This window comes from Hylobates moloch, unplaced genomic scaffold (assembly GCF_009828535.3).
Source record: "Hylobates moloch isolate HMO894 unplaced genomic scaffold, HMol_V3 SCAFFOLD_17, whole genome shotgun sequence".
Lineage (NCBI taxonomy): Eukaryota > Metazoa > Chordata > Mammalia > Primates > Hylobatidae > Hylobates > Hylobates moloch.
The window spans coordinates 32,939,730-32,953,217 of NW_026652292.1; the positions used below are offsets into that span (position 1 = coordinate 32,939,730).

Below are 13,488 nucleotides of genomic sequence, written 5' to 3' on the forward strand. Positions count from 1 at the left end.
GCTGGCAGCTAGGTGAGCTGCATCATTGCTGGGAGCTGAGAAAAGACACAGAGCGCTTCAGTGAACAAAGTTTAGCGACTATACTCACTGAGTATAAAAATGATGAATTTTGTCTGCGCACAGTGGCTCATGCCTGTAATCCCAGCACTTTGGGAGGCCGAGGCAGGTGGATCACTAGGTCAGGAGTTCAAGACCAGCCTGGCCAAGATGGTGTAACCCGGTCTCTACTAAAAACACAAAAATTAGCCGGGTGTGGTGGCGGCTGCCTGTAATCCCAGCTACTCAGGAGGCTGAGGCAGAGAATTTCTTGAACCCGGAAGGCGGAGGTTGCAGTGAACTGAGATCGCGCCACTGCATTCCCGTCTAGGCGACAGATCGAGACTCCATCTAAAAAAAAAAAAAAAAAGATGAGTTTTATGTCAAGCTTCAGTGCTATCAAGATTGCCTAGAGCTTATTCCCTAGGCCAAGAATATTCACATCACTCTGCCGTATCAAGAGATGTGGAGAGAGTTTGAAACCAAAAAGAGAAAGATAAAAGGCCCAAAAAGGTTTAGATAAAGGAAGATATACCCTGGAAAAGTTAAGGGAGAGTGCTCCCTTTTTCCCTTTGTATAACTTATCAAAGATTGGAGGGTAAATTTAGGAGAAGCAAATTGAAAGGCACAACCAAGTTTTGAATTTCCAGACGGGGTTTCTGTCTCCAGAGAGGGCAACTCCATTCTTCTTGTCCTCAGACTTCTCCAGTTCTCCAACAATGTTTCCAGGCTACAAACTGCTGCTGCTTCACACAGAGAAGACAGTGGGCTGTTAGTGAGAGACTTCTTATTCAGAACCTTGTACGATGAGGCTCGTTTATCCCTAATGAGAGTAGGGAGAAAAATATACCCTGCAAAGGTAGTCCCTTCTTTTATACACATTGCATTACTTGAAATTTCGTCTTTCAAGCAAATAAAACAAAAGCCCGGGTTTCTTGTGCTTGTCTAGAAGCTTGCTGATGTCTTCAGCTACTTGATTAATGTAAAGAGAAACATCAAGAAGGAAATTATGAGTCTATGAAGAAACTCCCTGTGAAAAAAGTAGTCATGCTTTTATTTAGTTATTTACTTATTTTTGTTTTCTTAGATTTGCTCTTTTAGGGCAAATGAAGTAGTTTGTAAGCAAACCTGAGATTCAACAAACTTTTCAGGACCTTGTAAGTTCTGACATTGCAATGCTTTCCACGAGACGATGGGTGACGAGGAGCTTGTCATCTTTGCAGAGCGGTTTCAGTTTTCTCATACTTGTAACTCCAAGAGCTAATTGGTTGAAGTAGCACATGAGCCTATAATGATTGAGTTCAAAGTTTTTTCAGATTCGCTTCCTTGTCTCCAAAAAAAAAAAGAAAGCGGTTTGGTCAGAAAGTGATCTACTCACTATAAATCTGAACACAATTAGTGACTTTCCTCTCCATGGCCTAAACTAAGCAAACTCCTCGTTAAAGCAAATTAAAGCAGGATTGAGGAGAAATCAACCCAGACTCAAAGCGACCTTTTAGAAAGTTGCAGGCATCCAGCAGAAATACAGCAGAAAAGAATCCAGTAAGATTAAAAAAGAAAGAGGGAGAAAAGGTTGTGGGCTTTTTTTTTTGGCTTATTTTATTTTACTTATGTAGTAAATAAATTTACATAGTCTAAAATAAAAAAAAAATAGAAAAGCTTATAAAAAGAAAGTATCTCATTGACCCCTGTCCCCCAGGGTTCCCGTTTATCTTGCTATTCATTTCTCATATGCCTTTGGAGAAATGTTATGACTATAAAAATAAATATGTATTTATTCCTTTTTTGACTCTTTGTATACAAATAATAGCATAGTATACATAGCCCACTTTTCACCTTGCTTTTTTCACTTTACAATATACCTTGGATATTATTCCTTAGCACGTAGAAAGGCCCCTCATTCCTAGGGCTACATTGTATGGGTATACTATAACTTATTTAAGCAATTACCAACTGATGGACACTTCGGTTGTTTCCAGTCTTTAGACATTTTTATTTAAAAACTGTGTAATGAATGATCTTTCACCCATGTATCTGGATATACCTAGAAGTGAAATTGCTGGGTCTAAAGGTATACTCATTTCTAATGTTGATAAGTATTGCTAATTTGTATCCCATAGAATCTGTAGTCATTTGATCTCCCAAATTGTGGGATTTAGAAGAGTTAGCCTCGGTACTGTACTGCCTCTGCCAAAGGTAAGCATGAGTGGACTTTGCAGTTTGTGCGGGTTCTGCAGACAGACTGAGGAAACTAAGGAAATCAGTGCATTGGAAAACTGCAATTTCAGGATAGAATCAGGTAGATGCAGGTATCTCCCTGCTTCTAAAGCCCAAATGTAATCCAGATACAACACCCAAAGCTTTAATTTGTATGTTACATTCAACTTTTGAAGCCCTTTCACATCTCTTATCATCTATCATCTTCATGATAAACTGTAAAAGAGATGGACCAGGGTTTCAGTTTTTATCCCTCCCTCTAAGCCCTCGCCGCCTACCACCAATTTAACAGAAGTTTAGAAAGTGAAACATTGAGCGATATGTCGAGGGCACTTAGAAATAAGAGACTGCCAGAAATAAGACTATAGAAGCTAGGATCACCCCGCTCCCAGGCCAGCCCTGGCTGTTTTAGGTACAGTCTTAGGGGATGCAACCTGTCCATAAATAATTTCCCAGAATACTGGTGCCGACAGTCTGAACACAAATGGGTCTCAGCTGGGCTCTAGAGCAGAATATAAAATCAGGAAACGGGAGCAAACTTCACTCTTCATACTGCACACAGACATATCAGTAGAAAAGAGGCTCTGAAAGAACAGAAGAGGGAATAGATGGAAATGGGAACACCCTTGCTGTGCACCAGCATATAACACAGAAAAGGCACCAGGGGAACTTGGGAAATTTTAAACATATTTCATTCCCAGTTTCTTCCCAGTTTCTACTCACTCATAATAATTTTTTTTTTCCAGAAAGGAAGGCAACAAGTCCTGCTTTTAATTGTTATTTCTGGAATAGAAGATTTTCTTTTTTTTAAATAACAATGGATTGGACATTTAGAATACCTGTAGGATTATTTGCAAATTAAATTACCACTTCACATAGCCTTTTTCGGTGCAGTTTTTGGAAGAAAGCACCAGGCCTTTCTTAAAACTCCAAGGTTCTTCTTATGCAGTTGTCTCCAAGAGTCACACACCATGTGCACATAAGTCCGTGTCTCCACTCTACTTGGTCATCAGTCACCCAGGGCTCACTCATCTGGGCACCCCTGGTGGAACAAGGCTGGGGCAGGTATTTCCCACCTTCAGCAACAGGAAATACCAAAGGACAAAAGAATGAGCCAGGCCAAGGCCCAAATCTCCCTAGGATGTGGAAACAGAGGCTTGGGGGAGGGTTGAGAGGTTGCCTCCAACACTGAGTAGCTTCTCACCAGGAAACGCCTGAAAGTTTGACAGAAACAAAAGACCAGGGACCAGCAGAACTCTTACCCAGGTAGATTCACCATTATGGCTTTGCCTTCTTTGTAAAAATAAGCTAATACAGCCTAGCACAGTGGCTCACTCCTGTAATACCAGCAAGTCAGGGGATTAAGGCGGGAGGATCCCTTGAGACCAGGAGTTTGAGACCAGCCTGGGCAACATAGTGAGACTCTGTCTCTAAAAAAATTTCTAAAATTAACCAGGTGTTGTGGTGCACACCTGTAGTCCTTGCTACTCAGAAGGCTGAGGCGGGAGGATCACTTGAGGCCAGGAGTTTGAGACCAGCCTGGGCAGCAGAGTAAGACCCTAGCTCTAAAAATAATGAAAATAAGCGAGTGGAAATTTGTGTCCAACAGCTTCAACAAACTGTAGTTTGTAAGCAAACATAAAAATCGTAAGCGTGAGACAGGCTTATGATTTCTCTAAATTGGGCCAACTCCTGAAATAGAAATTTTTATTTGATTTCTCAAATAATTATTGCATGCCTGCCATAATAATTATAATGGCTAAATTGCTAAAACATTTTTTGATTCATTAAATGCTGTCATATGCATTATCAAGGAGTTTAGAATTCATTAACAGAAACAAGATAAATTAGTATAAAGCAGCTAAGATTTATAATGCTTTTGATGAACATGGTTCTTTTCAACTCAGAACTTAAAGTTCGGGAGGATCTTAGACACCACCCATTCCAATTGATCTCTCTCATTTTGCAGATTTTTTTAAAAAAGAAAAAAGAGGCCTGAAGAAATTGTGTGATTTGAAGATATGGAAACAGGCAGACCTAAGTTTGCAATCCCATCCTCTCATATCACTTACTGCAATGTGCCTTGGGCAAGTGGCTTATTCTTTCTAGGCCTCAATCTTTTCATTAATGAGATACTGATATTAAACGCTACAGGTCTGATGTGAAGATTAAATCATTTAGATAAAGCATCTCCTACCCTAAGTTACTGACAGGATCAGGCCCAGAATTGTCTTTCTACAGCATCACACTTGCTCTCCTTTCTACTCAAAAAAACCTACCTTAGGAGCAAATTCGGGATCCATAGCTATCACTCCTCATTTGTGAATTTAGAAAGCTGAGCCTATGAGCAATCATAATTCAGTCAAGATCCAGTCCCACAGACCATGAGAGCAAAATCACATGCTTTTGTACAGAGGGGACATTCCTTAGGGTAGGCTACTATGTTCAGGGAGTGCAGTAGGCAATCAGATTTACTGGAGAGCACAGAACAGAGAGATTCCTGCATTCAGAAAATGTGCTCAGCACCAGCTGGGGCCCAGGCACTGTTGGATCCTGCTCATCTGAAAGAAAATAAGTCATGTTTGTTCATTCGTTCAACAATATATTAAGCACCTACTGTGTGCCAGGAACTGTTTGAGGGGCTTGATATAGGTCAGTGAACAAAACTGTCCAAAAAAAACAAAAAAAATTCTAACCTTGTGGAGCTTACATTTAGCAGGCAGAGAAGATAATAAACAACAAGCATAATAAATAGAAAATATTGTATTTTGGAAGGTGATAGGAACTATTAAAGCAAAGAAAGCCAGCTAAGGGATAAGAAAGTTCAAAGTAGACCTCATTCAGAAAGTGACATTGGAGCTAGGTTTTTTTGTTTTTTTTTTTTTTTAAAGAGGGTCTCTCTCTGTCACCTAGGCTGGAGTGCAGTGGTGCAATCTCGGCTCACTGCAACCTCTGCCTACCAGGTTCAAGCGATTCTCTTGCCTCAGCCTCCTGAGTAGCTGGGACAACAGGCATGCACCACCACACCTGGCTAATTTTTGTATTTTTAGTAGAGAGGGGGTTTCACCATCTTGCCTGGCAGGTCTCCAACTCCTGACCTCAGGTGATCCACCCACCCCCCTCAGTCTCCCAAAGTGCTGGAGTTACAGGCATGAGCCACCGCGCCTGGCCGAATTAAATCTTAAAGGAGGTAAATGCTGTGGATATGTGGGAATGACGTTTTAGGCAGAAGGAAGAGCCAGTGCAAGGACCATAAAGGGGGCTCATGTCTAAGATGACGGAGAAATGACAAGGAGGCAAGTGTGGAAACAGGTGAGAGGGAGCAGAGTAGGAGATGGGTTCTGAGGCAAGGTGGATCTAGGGGGGCTTGCCAGGAGCAGCCATTGATTGCATGGTCTTGGGCTTTGACTACATGAGAGGAGGAGTCAGTGGACGGAGTAGGGGAGAGAGATCCTGACCTAGGTCTCAGTGTTCCTTTGGGAATAGGCTGGAGAGAGGTGAAGTAGAGGGCAGAGAAACCAGTTAGAAGACTACTGCAGTAGTCCAGCCAATAAGGGGGGGGTGACTTTTTAATCTTGGAGCCTTCTTCATTTATAAATTAGAAAAAGAATTTGAAGCATAGAAGGCAATAGAGTTATCCAGGAACACACGGGGAGTTAAGGGCTAGGATTAGACTCTCGACATCATTCATTCCTTAAACATTTGCAGAGCATCTTCTCTATGAAGATAGAAGCAGCCTGGTAAGGAGGCCCAGAGAACTTAGCATGTTAGATTGACCTCTAACTGCCACGTATAGCTCACTTGTCAAGTGTGGGTGGGACTTGTGACTTCTAACCAACAGAATATGGCAGAGGTGATGGGATGACACTCCTGTGATTATATTACAATTATACGGCAAATTCTTGTAACCTTGAGACAAATTAGTGCTAGTTTGGTTTTGGTTTTGCTACCTAAATGGAAGGATCCTAACTGTGAAATGGCAGCATTTGTGTCACGTAAAACCAGTGAGTGGTGTGCTATCAACACTATGATTTTCCTTGAGCCATGAAAGTGGACATCCTGGTCCCCTTTCTGGCTAGATATGCAGGCTGAGGTTTTTCTGGGCAAGAGGTATGAATGCCTCCTGGCACTCCTGTAGCACTAATGCTCAAACAGCTGGCTGGCTCATCTTGGTCAGGCACTTAGTTTTCTCGTGGTTGGCCTCAGAATGCGAGGTCTTTCTGTCAAGATCATTGCCTCTATTGCTTTGAGATTTCCTTTTGACATTTGAGCTCCTTTGGGGCACCACCTCGTTTTCTGGAAGATTTGGCATAGTAATAACTCTTAGAAGACTTTGGTCTGTCAAATTGTTCATGACGAAGTTTGCAGATAGAGGAGGTGCTTTAGTAAAATTTTACTATTTCAAACTCTAACATTTACCAAAAGTTAAGTAGTATGATTTGGTCTAAATTTTACTTCAAATTATGCCTCATTCTTTTATTCTTAAATATTTTCTGGCATCTTAATATTTTCAGTAGTTTTGTCAGATTAAATGTGGACCAAATTCTTAAAGTTGGTCTTTAGCTTTTAACTTATTGTGTGTGTTTGGCCTTAAAGAGTAAACCTATGATATCTTCTTTCTGAGGCTCCAGTCTGCACACTGTGTCTTAGTTTAGAAAATGAGATGATATTTAATTTTCCAAAGAAGGATTTGTTGTTGGCCGGGCGCGGTGGCTCACGCCTGTAATCCCAACACTTTGGGAGGCCAAGGCGGGCAGATCACGAGGTCAGGAGATCGAGACAGTCTTGTCTAACACGGTGAAACCCCGTCTTTACTAAAAAGAAATACAAAAAATTAGCCGAGTGTGGTGGCAGGCGCGTGTAGTCCCAGCTACTCAGGAGGCTGAGGCAGGAGAATGCTGTGAACCTGGGAGGCGGAGCTTGCAGTGAGCCAAGATCGCACCATTGCACTGCAGCCTGGGCTACAGAGGCAGACTCCGTCTCAAAAAAAAAAAAAAAAGAAGTATTTGTTGTTAGGAAAACAAGGAACCCCTGAAGGACTCCTTTTTTGAACTTTCCACATTAGCAAAGAGAAACTATTTAAGCAAAAATGCAACTTTGTTTATAGCATTCATCCAGCACAGTTATTTTGATCACTTTAAACATTCTAGTCAATGTATTTTCTAGATTCTAGAAATCTTGTTAAAATACTAACACTGGAGTAAAACAGAAATCTTAATATTGATAACCAAGGGTGCATGATCTGAATATTGCTCATGACATCCATATGTTGTATAACATCACCTAGATGCAAACTTTGCAAAATTTGTTTCAGCTCTAACAAATTCTGCTAGGAAGTTATTTTGATTTTCATTGCTATTTTTGCAGAGTAGTCTATAATAAAGGATTTGTTCTTTTGCACTGAGGATCTGGTGGCCATAAAGCTTTTTGTCAGCTTTAGGACTATCAATCAATGTGTTTCAAATAAGTGACCACTAATGGAGCTCAGTTTTGCAAAGGGTGAGCTGCTTGACCACAGAGAAAGACTGATTGTGGCTGGGCGAGGTGGTTCACGCCTGTAATCCCAGCACTTTGGGAGGCTGAGGTGGGTGGATCACAAGGTCAGAATATTGAGACTACCATGACCAACACTGTGAAACCCCATCTTTACTAAAAGTACAAAAAAAAAAAAAAATTAGCCAGGCATGGTTGTGTGTGCCTGTAATCCCAGCTACTTGGGAGGCTGAGGCAGGAGAATTGCTTGAACCCAGAGGCGGAGGTTGCAGTGAGCTGAGATTGTGCCACTGCACTCCAGCCTAGGCGACAGGACAAGACACCATCTCAAAAAAAAAAAAAAGAAAAGAAAAAAGAAAGACTGGTCATGCTACGTCTCCTTGGTTGGAAAGACAGAGCAAAGAGGGCTCTGAGAAGTCTGTGTATCAGGCTGTGTTTCCAAGAAGGCTTTTTTCATTGCTGGGCTAGAATGTAATCGGAAACCAGAACTGCCTACCAAGATAAGCAGCCTTCATATTCACCGCATTTCCTCTTGATTTGATGCTGATAGCTGGCCGACCCTACCTCTGGCTTCAGCTGTAACGTGGCTTGTAGGAGCAGAAAGCTGATGAAAAAGGACTTTTATTGATTCATTCAGCAATGAGTTGAGAAAAGCTAGCTGTTGACTTCGTTAAGTAAAATCAACAAAACTTTTCCTCAGCTTAAGCTCTAGATTTAGTTAATGTCATTCAAAATAGATGAAAAAGTAGGCAAAATATTGTGTTCCCATTTAGCCTCCTTCGGTCAGTACCGTGGTTGTTGAGAGGCTGTGAGGACAGTAGAGTGGGTGAGTCTGGACCCTGGAGCCGGACAGTGTGGGTATCAGGTCCACCTCATCCACTCCATGGACTTGGGTGAGCATGTAACCCCTCCTTAAGCCTACTGTGGCACCAGCCTGCCAGCTGTGTGGTTTTGGCAATTTACCTGCCCTCTCAATGACTCTGATTCCTCATCTGTGAGGTGTGGATAACAATAATAGTCCTGGCCTCGATACAATGTGTGAGGCAACGTGCTTGTGAGGACTTGGTATCTGCCACGTGGTCAATGACTAGGGGCTGTTACTGTTAAGGACGCAAACATTGGCACACGTCTTCATTAAATTCTTAATTAAATGTCCTTTTCACGTTATTACCGATGGTTTCTAGTGACTGAAAATGTGTGCAGTGGAGGGAAAGGCAGACTATTTTAATTACTAAGCTTTATATAAGTTTTATTAAACCATGAAAAAGGATTTGGTATAGCCATTGTTGAAAGTGGCTTTACCACCTTTGAGATCTTCAACAAGTAAGAAGACCTGTAAAGGGTTCCAAGATGTGCTGGTGCTTACAGGACGTGTCTAGGAGATCCAAGGTTATTCCTCCAGGGCGTTCACCATGTAGGAGTTCAAGATGCTAAAGACCAGGAACCAGGCTCTCTTGAGACGTATACTCAGGCCTAGGCTACAAGAACATGTTTGTGTTTGAGAGGCATTAAAAGAGTAATGGAAAGAGCACTGGGCTTTGTGTAGAATCCCTCCACTCAACCACTTATGAGATCTATAAGCTTGAGCAAGTTAACTGACTTCTGAGCATCAGTTTATTAATCTTTAAAATAGACACAAGGCCTGGTACAGTGGCTCACACCTGTAATCCCAGCACTTCGGGAAGCCGAGGCAGGCGGATCATGTGAGGTCAGGAGTTTGAGACCAGCCTGGCCAACATGGCAGAACCCCATCTCTACTAAAAATACAAAAAGTAGCTGGGCCTGTTGGCTCATGCCTGTAATCACAGCTACTCAGGAGGCTGAGGCATGAGAATTGCTTGAACTGGGATGTGGAGGTTGCAGTGAGCCGAGATTGTGCCACTGCACTCCAGCTTGGGTGACAGAGCAAGACTCCATCTCAAAAAAATTAAAAGAAAATAAAATAGATACAATAATATCTACCTCATAAAGTTGTGATGAGTGTTAAACACCACCATTAACACATAGTAAGGACTCCATAAATATTCCCCTTTCCCAGTGTAATCTCATCTTTTTCAAGAATAGAAATAGCTTGCCTGGTAAACCCAGAAATAGTAAACTAACCAAAGCATAGTCAGGGATAAAAATGATTCGAAATGTGTCTGAATCTACTATCACTCTAAACAACACTTCTCTTCAAAACTTTTGACCTAAAACTATCCCTTATAAATAAATGATGTCTCCTCTCTATAGAGAAGAGTTGTCCTACTTTAGAGAAATGATGTCCTCCTACTATAGAGAAGAGCTTTTAGACAATGTAGGTGTTGTCTTGAGGAATGTAAAGAAATAGAGACACATCCTAGAGTAGGGCTGCACTTCCCAGCAAGACTAGCTTGTTGACTGTAAGGAGAGACACACAAAAAATATCATCACCTCTTGAGACTTTGCTTCCCTTACTGTCTTGCATTGTTCTGTTAGATATCTGTTTGGTAGGTAAGAGACTTTGTCATTCACGCATTACCCAGAATTCATTCATGGAGCTGGCTTACTTTCCCTCCTAACACCTAAATAAAAATTGGTTGCACTGAGTAAGTGCAGGGCTTGAGTTGGGAAGAGGAGAGAATGTAGTAGAACACCTAAGGAGAGGAAGAGGCTGTATACACAACCAATGTTGTTGTATCAATGGGAGTAGAGTTAGCGTAGGCTCAGATAAGACTCTGGGAGATGAGATCAAGTGCACCTAGTATTTAGAATAATCGCTTCCTTCATCAGCACTTGTTTGACTTTTGCTCCTAGAACCTATATCATTAGCAGAACAGCTATTCTATCAATTACTTATAAATAAGATAAATTTTATGGGCTAGATAGGATCCTGCCTACCCTTGGAAATATTACTGTATGTAAGTAAGTGCATTTCTATTAACAAACAGCCAACTTCGATATGAATTTGTAAAACCAAGCCTGGTCTTCAACTGTTGTTTGCAGAATATCTAAAACTCCTAACAGCTTGATACATTCAAATTCCAGATGACCAAAATGAGCCCCTTGTGTTTACCATGCACATGTTCTGTTATAATTGAATGTCAAGTGTTTAAATCCATTTAAATGAAGATCAGAAAACACATAATCAATTTCAGTAAAATTAATTTGATTGGAAGTAAAGCAAAATGTTTGTTTATTTATTTATATGTGATAAAGCACGTATCTTTGTGTGATTTGGCTTTTATGTGAGCAAGCAGGAAAAAGACAGGTATAACCAAAGTCTTTTATTAATTCCTATAAGTTATGGATGCCGCTCTGTTAAATAATCCGCATTGTAAATCAGAATTAAATGCCTTACACCAGTGTGGGTTCCAGGAAGATTGAAAGTTAAGTATTTCAAAACAAAACAAGCAAAGAAAGAAAGAAAAACGAATTTAAGATCTAACAAACTTGTGAGGGGGGAGGGAAATTAAAATGTATAAACTCATGAAATCACCTAATAAAAAGGGTGTGCAGACATTGTTATAAAAATGCAAAATACCTGTACATGTTTAATAATGTAAGGCAAACAAACCAGAAAAACAGTTATAGCAAGTATTTTATACATTGGCAAAGGGTAATTATCTTTATTATATAAAAATACTCTACCCAACATGTACACACACACACACGTACGTACCTAGACTCTTAAAATGATTAGGATTGAATAGATGCTTAGGGAAAATACAATTAGGAAAAAAATCAACATCATTAGATGTTAAGTAAATACAAAATAAAACAAAATATATACTATTTACTCATCACATTAGCAAATTTTGCTTGTTTTAACAATCTTTTTATGATAATACTCTGCTGCTGGGGGTAGCGGAAATAAAGCCTCATTCACTAATGGAGCATTAAGCTACCCGGCCAACCCACACAGAAAGCAATTTCGTAACATGGATTCAGGTAGTCGTTTCCTCTGAGGTAGCAGTTCCCTTTCTCTAAAACTACACTAAAAAAAAAAATCCCAGATGTAAAATAGTCTTCATATATTCATCATGATATTCTTCATAAAAGTGAAAAATGCCAAACAACCTAAATGTTCAACACTAGAGCGAGGACTAAGTAAAGCCTGATACAGTGAACGAATCTGCTATCAGGATACCTAAAAATGATGTTTATGGTGACCGTATATGGAAAAGTATATTCTGTATGATTTCCATATGTTTAACTATGTATTGGAACATTCCGCAAAGAGACACACAAAGTGGTTGCCTTTGCTCTGCAGGAGAAGAGGAAACACACAAAAGGGTTAAGAACCTGGTATCTGAGTCCAAATTGTCTGTTTTTAAATCCTAGCCCTGCCACTTAGTATATTTCACTTTGAGCAAGTTTTAAGTTCATGGTGATTAGGTTTCACCCTCAGTGAGTTAGTGGTAAAATAGTACCCTCCTCCTGGGGTTGTTGCAAGGATTAAATTTGCTGCTAACGTAGGTAACACCCAGCATATAGCAAGAGCTCAGTAAGCATTAGTTATTTGCTATTTATTTAAGTGATACAATAAATATGGGCAGGCTTTTGCCCCACCTTTCTGAGTTTTCCAATTCAACTTTTCTCTCTTGACCATATTACTGTTACACTGGAAAAATGCAATAAATATTTACCTGAAGGCCCTGAGAGCTGGGTCAGCTGGATTTTTTTTAGCACATAGATTAAGATTCTTATTAGAATGTCACAGTTTAGAGACAAAGAATGGATACTTTATGGTTGCTGAGACCCGAGAATTGAAACTGGAGTTGCAGTGACAATTCAAATGAACTTTGTGTCCCATTTCATAAGAAGTTAAGACAGTTCAGTTTCCGTAAAAGACTGCTTGCCTCCTCTGGAAAAGCTTGTGCCAACCCAGTATTATTCCCGCTTCCCCCCACCACCCCACTACCCCCAGCCTTTAGCTCCTAGTTAACTCAGTGCTGGGCATGCTGCTTTCTCTATAACTTACATGGACTTTTTAAAAAAATGGAATCACATGTTTCAATAATAATAGCAAGGCAAAAACTTTAAAAACATTTACAACACTGGCATAAGTAAATTTTCTTTGGCAAGGAAAGTAAATTAGGGAAAGGGAAGAGGGAGTAAATTTACACTTTTCTTGACACCAATACCTTTATTAATTTCTGAACATTTCAGTAGTTATCATGCATAATTTGATTTAAATATAAATTTCCCATTCTAAAAAGATTTTAAAGTTTCAGTTGTAGAGGGAAAATTAAGGGGAAAATTGCTTTCTCTTTCCCCTATATTCTCCCACGTTTCAGGGAAAATTTTGGGGAGAAAATCTCTGCTCATTTTGGAGTCTTCTCTTGCCAGCAACTAACAAGTCTGTACAATACAGTTACCAAGGCAATGTCAAGACCATGTGGACAGAGGGAGAAAATGTGGTGTGAAGACAGGGAGATGATGAAAATGGATTAACAATGTGAACAGGAGGGGTTTTTCTAACCAGAAAAAAAAATTAAATCACACTATCCTTTAAAAGTGGTTATGTTACCAATTCTAACATCTATTGTTATAAAGGAACTTAATTAAAATAAAGCCTTTTTTTCTGTATCACCTGTTCATGAATGCTTATTTGTTTCCTAATTATGCCCCAATCTTTGTAACTCTGTATTGAGCCAGGTCAGAATGAGTTCCACTGCATTCAAGTCAGACAAAGGGATTTTTTTACTTGTTGAAACTAGAAAGAGTTTTTTTCTATAAGTTCTATTGAACCATGGATTCAGCCAGACCCTCACAGATAAT

At 40.1% G+C, this 13,488-nt stretch overlaps 1 protein-coding gene across 2 annotated transcripts in view; it reads left to right on the top strand.

Annotated features, from left to right (window-relative positions):
- SLC1A3 (solute carrier family 1 member 3) overlaps positions 1-13,488 on the top strand; it is an 82,863-nt gene that overhangs the window by 10,064 nt on the left and 59,311 nt on the right. The gene's annotated exons all lie outside the window — the stretch shown is intronic.